We start from the raw sequence: 11,851 nt of genomic DNA, 5'->3' as shown, positions 1-11,851 counted from the left end.
TTGAATTACTTTGCATTGACTGAGTACTTCAAATTTTAATCTTTCTACATTTTCATGGTCAAGTGATTAAAAGTATTTGAGAGTGAAGGGGGGGGGGGGTGTCATATGAAGTAAAAAGATTGACAATCATTTGGTGAACTAGATATTTTACACACCGCAGCCACTTGTCTTTATTTTCAATGATGAATTAAGAATATTTCTTAAAAATGGAAAAATATACCCCCTCCCCAAGTAGTGGAGGAGTATGTGTCACTTCTGGTTTTCAGGTAACTTGTATGATGTCTGTATTCTAGATACATATTTTGTTGAAAGCTATTTTGATTTTCAAGTTGTCAATTAAAACTATTTCTCAAAGAAATCCAACTCGCGTCGTTAGGTATTCCCACAGATTCTTTTATGTACACAGTGAAATAATACACATATTCATTGTAAAACAAGATACATATACCCCCCCCCCCTCCATCATTATGGATGTTTCATAGCAAGAGCGGATGTAGCATGGGTCCAGACTCCTACCCAAACCCACTCAATTTGAAAAGTAATTACTCCATGACCACCCCCCCCCCCTAAATGCAGGGATTGACACCCGAGACTATATTCCTGGATCAGCGCATGATTTGCACCGCGAATCGTCAGTTACAAATTACGCACTGAGTTTGGTATGTTATTAAGCTCAGAAATATAAGAACTTGCTGTACTGATGACTAGCACGTATGATGTGTTCGAGGTAATGCAGAGAATTCAATACCGCACCGATCTCTGTGAAATTATATGCATACTTCTTTGCATCAGATTAAATTTTCAAAAAAATATATAGATACTGGTGTGTTGTTGCATTCATACCAAAGCCAAAAAAATATTTTTTGAATATATGTAATACATAAATTACACACTTGTTAGTTTACCACATTCATATTGAAAGAATTATTTCGTTTTAGGCCTAGATTGAGAGTAGATAGTGCATGTACATTTATGTGTGTAGTCTGATTAAAACCGGCTCCCTTCTCCTAATGGTCCCTGACGACGATAGGGGGAAAAAAAGGGGGGGGGGGGTAATCAGACTGTCATTCATGAGGTTTAAGATTGGAATTTAAACAATCTGATTATAATCAGATCTTTGATCTGCTCCGTTATTGTTTTGTCGTTACAAACGTACAATGTTTGAATACAAACTAGGGTTTAAAATGTTTCTGAAATTAGCTGTTAAATATAGCTGTCTTGGTTATTGGGAGTACAAGACCAACAGTCCGGTACTATATATTTATTACCAGACTGTTAACAGGCACTGTCCCTTGGTGCCCCCTGTAATCAAGTCAACAATTCATACCTTCTTTACTGAACACTTCGTACAATTAATTGTTTTCATTTATATAATCATTCTATTCTAACCTCCCTGCATTAGCATATAAAACTTTCAGATCAACTGGATCCTGCATATACATGTGTTTTATACTTGCGTACTGTACTTGTTAAACTATAATTATACTGATTTGATTACAATTTTATATGTATTCACACAACACTAATTATGCGCTGTCTCAGAAACCAAAAGACTAAAAAGCTATGATGATGAAAATGGTATTAGAAATCCAATACTTATGGCTGCTAAACTGGAAGATGATAACCTTTATAATACTGGCATACAGGAAAATTGGCAAGGACAAATAATAAAGTTAAGAAATAAGCTAAATCTTCCATCATTGGATATTGATAAAAGCACATTTTACAATTACTTGAAAAATTACTATATTGATAAAATTAACATGCAACTGCAAAATACTGAATTCTCTAAACGTGGAAAATTGCTATTTTACAGTAAAATTAGAAAGAACTATGAATTACAAGACTATTTGAAATTTCCAATTGCGAAAGTAGTACGCTCTAGATTCACAAAACTAAGAATATCTGCCCACCCTTTAGAAATTGAAACTGGTAGATATTCAAAACCATGTATTCCAAAAGAATGTCGTTTTTGTCAGTTTTGTAAAACTACTGTTGAAGATGAGTTACATTTTTTATATGACTGCTTCATGTATAAAGATATAAGAAAGAAATATTACCCTTTGAACATCTACAATTCAGACGATGATATACCAAAGGAAAACCATTGTAAAGTAGTATGCAACCCTGTCAATGTAGTTCATGCTAGAAGGTTTTGTGAATTTTTACATGAATGTTTTGAATTGCGCACCAAAAGTAGAGTGCTATAACTACATTTAATTTATGTAATATGCAATACTAAATTGCATACATAGTCTAATATCACAGGTACATATCAAATATATACTTGTATTTACATATATGTGAATGAACTGTTAGTAATTAGTTTATTGCCATTATATATCTCATATTGTGTAACATGATTGTATGCCAACATGCTTGGTGAATCAATAAATAATTGAATTGATGTGTGAAGCAGTTGGGTTATTTTATTGTATATACCATGTTGTTAATTTAAATCTTGTCTGCAATCAGTTTTTCATAAATAATTATAGATATGTGCAATGCAGAAGTGTGAACTCTGACAGTATTAGTACTTTTGAATGATTGTTATTTATTTTCATTGCTTGTTAACTTGTACATGCCCCCCCCCCCCCTTTTCCTAAGGAACCTTGATTGGCGAATAAACAATATATAGAGAGAGAACGAAAAGATTAAAACTAAAGTAAATGTTTCTTGGTTAAAATACATTGGTTGTCCTGTGTACATGTATCATGTATACATTTACATAATAAATTGTAATTTTCCCGGCGTGTTACTTCCCTTTCCAGTATCTAATTTTCGATCAATATTCTACATCACTACTGCGTTTGAATATTAATTAGATAGCGTGTTTACATGAATATCGAAGATAAAACCGGACGGCGGTAAGAGGAACATAAATGTATTGTGGTACCATGGGGTTATTTGAAAGCTTTGCACAAGGCTTTATCTAGAAATCACTGTCCAAATCTTGAAATATTCTTGAACAATACACTGAACTCGAGAAAACACACAAATAAACAAAGTACAGGGGTAGGTTTTCATCTTGCGGGCCATTTTTAACTTATTTGCAAGCGGATGATGCAATTTGGACAGTGAATACTCGATTCTGTGAAACTTATATATTTCTATTATGCCATGTTTTTATTGGTTTATGTACAGCTGGCTGTGCGCCGTGTCGATTTATGATCATCTATTTGCGTCTTGTATAATCTGGTCAAATGACGTCATATGACCCTTGACATCTTAAGTAAACATGCGAAGTGAAAGTACAGGAGGCGTATATATGTTGTGGTACTTGAAAAGTGTCTTTAGTTTTGTAATACAAATGTATTAATAAATGAACTACACCCAAAACAATAGGATATAAAGTTTCATTTTTCTTACACATGACCTTAAGTCACACGCGTAATGTTGGTAACCAACTACTTTACAAGCATTTCAATGCACCAGACCACTCCATCTTGTCCATCAGGGTAAGAATTTTGGAAACAATTTACCATCACACAAACAATCTAACATTAAGCACCCCATTTCGTAGAAAATAAGATCACTGGACCAGGATCCTTGGCACTACATTTCCATATGGATGCAATGATAATGTATATGATGTGGGAAATTTGACTAGTCCACAAGAAAATAACGTGAATGTGATGGTACTCTTTCCCAATACCCAAAGACGAAAACGCAGTCATGGACATCGTTCATATAAAGACCAAGTATAAATGATGTCACGTTTGATTCACTTTTGCCTTACGTCAACAGACAATTAGTTCCACATCATATTCGTACAAAACTTTACTCTGTTCCATTGAGAGTTTTCCACACGTTATTTGAAGAAGATATGGCTAGTCTATACTTGGATTTTTCAACACCTGAATATAGACTAAACTCTATGATTGTGGATGTTGCCTATCACAGGCTCTTTAAACCAGCACGGGTCATGGATGATATTCCTTCCAAATCATGCCGCCAGGTCCTTAAGCTCAAATTTATAAACAAAGGAATAGATGCCTTCAACATAAGCAACATTCCTCGTCATAAAAGGGTTCAGTCTTTTATTCCAACTTATTTGAAGTTCAAGTCTACACCCTGTATTTCCTACAGCTATACTTTTACTATTATATCCAAACATTGTAATTATAAACAAACTTTACAGTGCCTAGATATAGACCATCTTATACGTAATCCACCAACGTGTTCTTGTTCTTCGTCTTCTTTCAACTATAGTCCAGCTGGACATGTCATTACTGGTGATGTTGATGTTGTTGAAAATGAGGACCTCAAATCACTTATTCTATAAGGTCCTAAATACAGCGAACCTCGCTCTACTTTGTTATTCGATATATCCCTGTGAGCACGAAATAAAAGACACCACAGAGTCGTCCAATTCTGCTTCATACTTAGATATTTTATTGAAAGTAGGCATTAACAACTGATTCGATACGCGAGAGCTTGTTCTGCGTATAATGAGTTTTTAAATCGAGGCAAGCTACTGACAAACAAGTTGATGACACAGGGGTTTTAACAGTCTCGATTGAAGTCAACATTTCGCAATTTCTATGGTCGTTATAACGATCTAGTTCGTCAATACAACATACCATTGGGTCAAATGCTGTCTGGCGTGTTTCATACCAATTGTTAGGACGTTCTTCGAACACTCATTTTGACTACGGATAACTCCGTTTACCTGATCAGGATATAGGGCTCACGACGGATGTGACCGGTCGACATGGGATGCTTACTCCTCCTAGGTACCTGTTCCCACCTCTGGTGGGTCCAGGGGTCCGTGTTTGCACCGCTATCTATTTTCTATTGCTTATAGGAGTTATGAGATTGATCACTGTTCGTTATATTCACCTTTCATTCACCTTTTATTCAAATGAAATATTTAATATGACAGTTTTCGCAATCACTTATCGTATCCGATACCTTCAACAAAAGAAAGAAAAGCCATAGAGGGTGATACGGCACGGTATGTAACAACAAGACGGTATGTAACAATTTGTTACATACTGCTGCACGAATGGTGACATCTATGCAACAAAACATTGTTACATGGCGTTGCCATTAGTGCTAGGCTTTGTAACAAATTGTTGCATGCCATGCGTTGAATGCATCATTTTGGGATGATTCCGAGAGAGAGAAAAAAAACAGTCTTCTAGATTCCTTCTAATCATTGTGTGTGTGAGTTGGTATATGTGTGTGACTTTCATGTAAACCTACATTCAATATTTGTCTCAACGTCTCGGTTGACAATGGTTTTCTCGGGATAAAAATGTTCAATGTTACCCTCAACTACTAATATAATATCACTCCAAAATTATTCTTGGGGACATATTTTTTTGGTACCATGTGCCCGTCTGTCTGTTTATCTATATACGTTATTTGAAGAAGCCAAAGACAAAACTTAAATTTTTCAACACCAGAATTGTAGACTGAACTATATGATTATGGATGTTGCCAATCACAGGCTTTGTAAGCCACCGCGGGTAATGGATGATATTTCTTCCGAACCATGCCGCCAGTTCCTAAAGCTTAAATTTACAAATAAAGGAAAAAATACCGTCAACGAAAGCAACATTCTTTGCCATAAAAGAGGTAATGTTTCTGGTCCAACTTACCTCAAATACAAGTCTACACACTGTATTTCCTACAAACATACTTCTACTATTGCAACCAAACTTTTTAATTATCAACAAACTTTGCAGTGCCTACATGTAGATATACAGTTGACCATCTTGTACTTAATTCACCTACCTGTTCTTGTTATCCGTCTACTTTCAACTATAGCCCAACTGGACATGTCATTACTGGTGACCGAGTGGCCGTGCTTCTCGTCAGTCACTCGGTGTCTACAAATTGTGACCGATCTCGGGAGACCGTGCTCAGCGTCGGGTTCTCGTCCGCTGACTGCTGCGGGCATTAAGTCCAATCGCGTAAGTAACAATTCTTGGCGTTTTTCGTTACGGCCATACCTCTACCCCTAGAGGTGAAATGAAGGCAGGACTGTGTAGCCCTTTGAGGGGAGGGGGTTCTTTGGTGTCACCCATGTCAGGGTGAGAGCCAGGTTCGGGTTGTACAATGAAGTCAAATCGCGTAAGTAACAATTCTTAGCGTTCTTCTTGACGAATGTTTAGACCGAGCAACCGTGTTCCTCGTCGGTCTCTCGTTGGCGACCCGATGTTTACAAGTTGTGACAGAGCTCGGCGGCTTTGGGCTCTCATAGGTCCGACCGACTGCCGCGGCCTGGCGAAGTCCAATCGCTTAAGTAACAATTCTTGGCTTCTTCGTGACGGCCATACCCCTGCTCCTAGAGGTGTAATGAAGGCAGGGCTGTGTAGCCCTTCGAGGGGGAAATCTTTGGTGTCACCAGTGTCAGGGTGAGAGCTAGGGTCGGGGCCGTACATGGAATCACAATGAGTATTACAATTGAAGAGTAACGTCAAAGTTGATATTGTGCAAAAAATATTTGAAAAAGGTAAGAGTCCAATAATAAAATGAACAATACTCACCCGGCTCCGTGGACACATCCTCAAATATGAATATGCGTACAATTTAATATTTGATAAGTAATGTAGCAAAATTTTAGAAATTTTTGTTCACAAAGCAGTCAAAGTTAATTAAACACGAAATATTACAGATAAGTGATAAATGTTTTCTTCCAAAAAATTTCTCTAAAGCGACGATAAATGTGGGGAAGGGATATAAAGTAGAAATGAAGGTTCTCTAAATTTTCCTGTTTAAAACGAATCGAACGGAATCGGAGAAAAACTACCGTATGCCCGATGTATTACACATGTGCTTATACATACATGTTATACTGTCAGTAAATTTAAACAATGTAGACCAGAAAGGCTTCAATATTTGATTTAACATAAGGATTCTAAAATACACCCATACAACTGTATATAGGTGTAAAAATTCAAGGTTTTATTAATACAGTTTAAAATAATGCAAGGGTGTCTTTATGCACAGAGAAGAGGAAGGTGTGTGTCGAACGTATTTGAAGATTTGAATATGGACACGAATACCGGATCCTTGAAGCAGCCATTCAATATAGCTAAGAGACTTCTATCCTCACAGTCGCGCGTGCGATCTAGTAGCTTAAATAAAATTTCGAAACCGAGGTCACAGAGAAGTTCTACAAGTCCCAGTCCCGCAGGAATCCGGAAAATGTCGAGTGATCATGGTAATGGTTCGTCATCTTCCGCCATATCGTTATTGGAGGATTTACATTGGATTGGTCAGTGCGGCGAAATCGGAAGACTAGCGAAGAACATCATTTAGACTTTGAATTGAAGAGATTAGCGACGGCTAAATGATCGATTACAAGACATACCTCTAAATGGGTCACTTTAATATGTACATATTATATGTGTCGTAATCAAGTGAAGGGAGGGGGTGTAATTAAACTCACAGAAAATCATCTACAACACATGTATCTCAAACAAATCCTTTATCACTTTCGGCAATAAAGTAACATTAAACTTCCATGATCCATATCTCAATTTTTAATGGCATTGAATTAAATAATTTTGAAAATAGTTTCCCTTTGTTTCTCGAGAGTTTGTACTTATGTTTTTTCTTCTACGTTTGTATTGTCAATCAATGATCCATCGCCAAACGCTCGGCATCAGGTGTGAATGTCACGTGTCCTCGGAGATGACCTTAAAAATGGATGCCCCGTGTCACAGTAGGTGTGGCACGCTAAAGAACCTTCACTGCTTAATGACCGTAAACGCAGAGCATAGACCTAAATTTGAAGCCCTTCACCGGTCTCGGTGACGTCTACATATGAGTGAAAAATTCTCGAGCGAAACGTTAAGCAAGCTACAATCAATCAATCAATGATGCAAAGCTGAATCTAAAATCGAGATCAAGGTTCAGAAAAATAAATCAAAGTTGTCAGTTCACTCCAGGAAATTTCCTATTCTCAACTTTTCATTTTTAGGAGGTATATCATATCAGCTAGAAAAATTATTTTGGATGAAAAGTACAAGATATTTGATGGAATACATGTTTATATAAGTGTAATGATTTAGCAAACTATAAGCAGTTTCTGTGTTAATCTGGAGCTGCAGGCTCTCACGATCTGGGGGTTACTACCAAACCCGCAAAAATCAAGAATATGATCATGACCATGCATTAATAACATACTCTCTTTCAAGATATTGTATCAGTGTGTTATTCAGCTTCAAACATAATTGGTTTTTATTTGTTTTACGTCCTGTCGAGAATTACCTATGGTTTTGACGTGCCAACACCTGTCTCCACACGGGACCTTCGTTTTAATTTCATATTCGAAATAGCCGTGATTCTCACTTCTGCCGAGCGTTTGACAGGAACAATCACTACAGGTAACGTTTTAGGTTTGACACGGCCTTGCCACGAGCGGGACTCGAACTCACGACCTCCCGTTTACGAAGTCTACCACTGAACTTTTAAAACGAATGTATAGATATTGAAGACAACCAATGGTATTGTTTTTAGCGTGGGGATAATCGTGACTGCTTCCACACTTTGTTGTTTTAAGGTTCTTCATTTTACTGGTTTCAATCTATAAATCGTGAGTTCGAGTCCCGAAGGAGTTTCAAATTATCTCTCATTGATTTTCACACCAAAAATGCAAGTTTTCGCTACACGAAATACTCAGTGATCTTTTACATTCAAACATTACCTTTATTTATTTCTATGCCCCCCCCCCCCCCCCCCTTTGAAAAAGAGGGGGCATATTGTTTTGCAACTGTCGGTCTGTAGACCATGTGTTGTCCACTCAATATCTTGAGAACCATTCACTTGATGATAATGATATTTCATATCTAGGTTGGTTATGAGTGAAAGATGACCCCTATTGTTTTTCAGGTCAAAGGTCAGAGGTCAAGGGTCAATCTACTCTAGATATAGGAATATAATGTCCGCTCAATATCTCGAGAACCCTTTGCTTGAAAGACATCAAACTTGGCACACTGGTACATCCTAAAGAGTAGGTGACCCCTATTGATTTTGAGGTCATATGGTCAAAGGTCAAGGGTCAAACTGGGCATAGGAATATACTGACCATTCAATGTCTAGAGAACCCTTTGCTTGACAGATATCAAATTTGGTACACTAGTACGTCTTCAGGAGAATATGACCCCTATTGATTTTGAGGTCACATGGTCAAAGGTCAAGGGTCAAACTGGACATAGGAATATACTGTCCGTTCAATATCTTGAGAACGCTTTGCTTGACAGACATCAAACTTGGTACACTGATACGTCTTCAGGAGAAGATGACCCCTATTGATTTTGAGGTCACACGGTCAAAGGTCAAGGGTCAAATTGGACATAGGAATATACTGTCCGTTCAATATCTTGAGAACCCTTTTCTTGACAGATAATCAAACTTGGTACACTGGTACAGCTTCAGGAGAAGATGATTCCTATTGATTTTGAGGTCACATGGTCAAAGGTCAAGGGTCAACCTGGACATTGGAATATATTGTCTGCTCAATATCTTGAGAACCCTTTGCTTGACAGACATCAAACAGTACACTGGTGTATATTCAGGAGAAGATGACTCCTATTGATTTTGAGGTCACATGGTCAAAGGTCAAGGGTCAAACTGGACATAGTAATATACTGTCCACTCAATATCTTGATAACCCTTTTACTTGACAGACGTCAAACTTAGTACACTGGTACATCTTCAGGAGAGGATAACCGATATTGATTTTGAGGTCAAAAGTCAATAGTTGAACTGGACATAGTAGTATATTGTCTCCTATATCTTAAGAATTATTTGCTTGATTGACACGTACCAAACTTGGTACACTGGTACAGCATAAGGAGTAGATGACCCCTATTGAATTTTAGGTCACATGGTCAATTCACTCTTGACATAGGAAGATATTGTCTGCTCAATATTTTGAATTGATGATATGTCTGCTCAATATCTTGAGAACCCTAATTATCAATTAAATGAGGTGTGTGTATAACCCTTTTCAATTTTGCACCATGGGGGGCATATGTGTTTTACAAACATCTCTTGTTATCAATACATTTAATTCAAATGTGCTCTCTCTCTCTCTCTCTCTCTCTCTCTCTCTCTCTCTCTCTCTCTCTCTCTCTCCATACATAAAACACATAAAAATTGCAAAGCATATCATACAAATTCCAAAAGGAATTATTTAGATACATTATTTTGAAAGCTTACAGTGTATTCCAATCGTCACTAGCCAAGGGATTACGATCCGCTCCGCTTCTTTACAAACCCTTGGCAGATTTAGTGCGATTTTCGTAGCTTTTAGTGGCGCCCTCTAGCGGATGGAGAAACAATCCTGTATGGATTACATCATGCTCATCCAAAGAAAATGCGTGTTTCAGCTACTGTTTAAAAGTTGTTGAGAAAAGGCTGCGCCCGTTCTTTAGAAATGGCTGCGCTCAGAGAGTAACGCAATGTGGTATGCAAATCATTCAAAATATTAATGATAAATTTAACTATCTCTTAATTGCATACTTGAAAAAGAAATGAGTGAGAATATTATTTAGAAAATAAACATATGTGAACCCATTAAATATATGTAGTCGTTGAGTCTACGTCTAAAAATAACCCCACATGTGTAAGGTGAATTCCAAATTGAGGAAAATAGTTCTGACGCAACTGTCTAAATCTGAGATAGACAGAACATAAAACAACGAATTACAAGAGATGTTTGATATTAAACTTATAGTACGGTACTGTAGTAAATAAAATACACTTCTTTACGCAGATACGAGTATGAACTGCGCACGTGGCATCACTGGCTTCGATATGTATTTGATACATGGCCGAGTGACAGTTGTGGGTATTTAAATCCCTTTGTTTTGCACGTGATCTAACGTAACACGTTCTCTGATTGAGCACTGGACTTTCCCTACGTCCAATCATATGCTGAACGTTGAGGCTACGAAAATCGCACTAAATCTGCCAAGGGTTTGTAGAGAAGCGGAGCGGATCGTAATCCCTTGGCTGGCGAAGATGGTGTATTCCAGGCATTGCTTTGTTTTGCAGTCATGAACAATTTAAACTTCGCTAATATGCGCTTGCCTTTTGCATTGACACCCAATATATTTTTGTGATCAAACTCAATAAATCTTACGATGGATTGCAATACATGTACTTTGTGAATGGACGCACAAAAGTAATCACTATTCTGTATTAATTAAACATTGAATATTTTTTTTTATCTCTATTACATCTGAGAGCTATATATAGCTGAACTACCACAAACTCAGACATATGAGTGGTAAAGAGAGCAGTTTATTTTAGGTCTCATTCGAAAGAGCCAAAGAGCCTCAATTCTCACTTCCAAATACCAAGCTTCTTAATTGGGGATTGAAATTATCGTTAATAATAGCCTTCGAGTTGTATAATCTCTAGAAATCAATCAATCTTAAAAAAAAAAAACTTTCTAGTTTTCAAGTTCTACTCTGTTTGTATCGGATTCAATTTATTTCATATATTACTATTTATTTCATATATTACTATTTATTTCATATATTACTATTTATTCATTCATGAAATATAAAAAGAATGCGCAGTGTTTTGTGGATGTAAGACTATTTTGTGAATTTACACAACTAGTGATATAATCAAGTGATTTTGAGGTGATAGGAAAGTCGAGTCCAGACAAGTGACAGATGAACACACACACACACACACACACACACACACACACACACACACACATATATATATATATATATATATATATATATATATATATATATATATATATATATATATATAAAAGCACTAAAGTTCCAACAACACACGATACCTCATATATATGTTTGGATCTGTATATATATATATACATGATTTCTTTCATTTCCTGCAACCTAAT

Source organism: Ostrea edulis, chromosome 3 (assembly GCF_947568905.1).
Source record: "Ostrea edulis chromosome 3, xbOstEdul1.1, whole genome shotgun sequence".
NCBI classification, from domain to species: domain Eukaryota; kingdom Metazoa; phylum Mollusca; class Bivalvia; order Ostreida; family Ostreidae; genus Ostrea; species Ostrea edulis.
The sequence above is the reverse complement of the archived record's forward strand: the minus strand, read 5'-3'. Positions refer to the sequence as shown.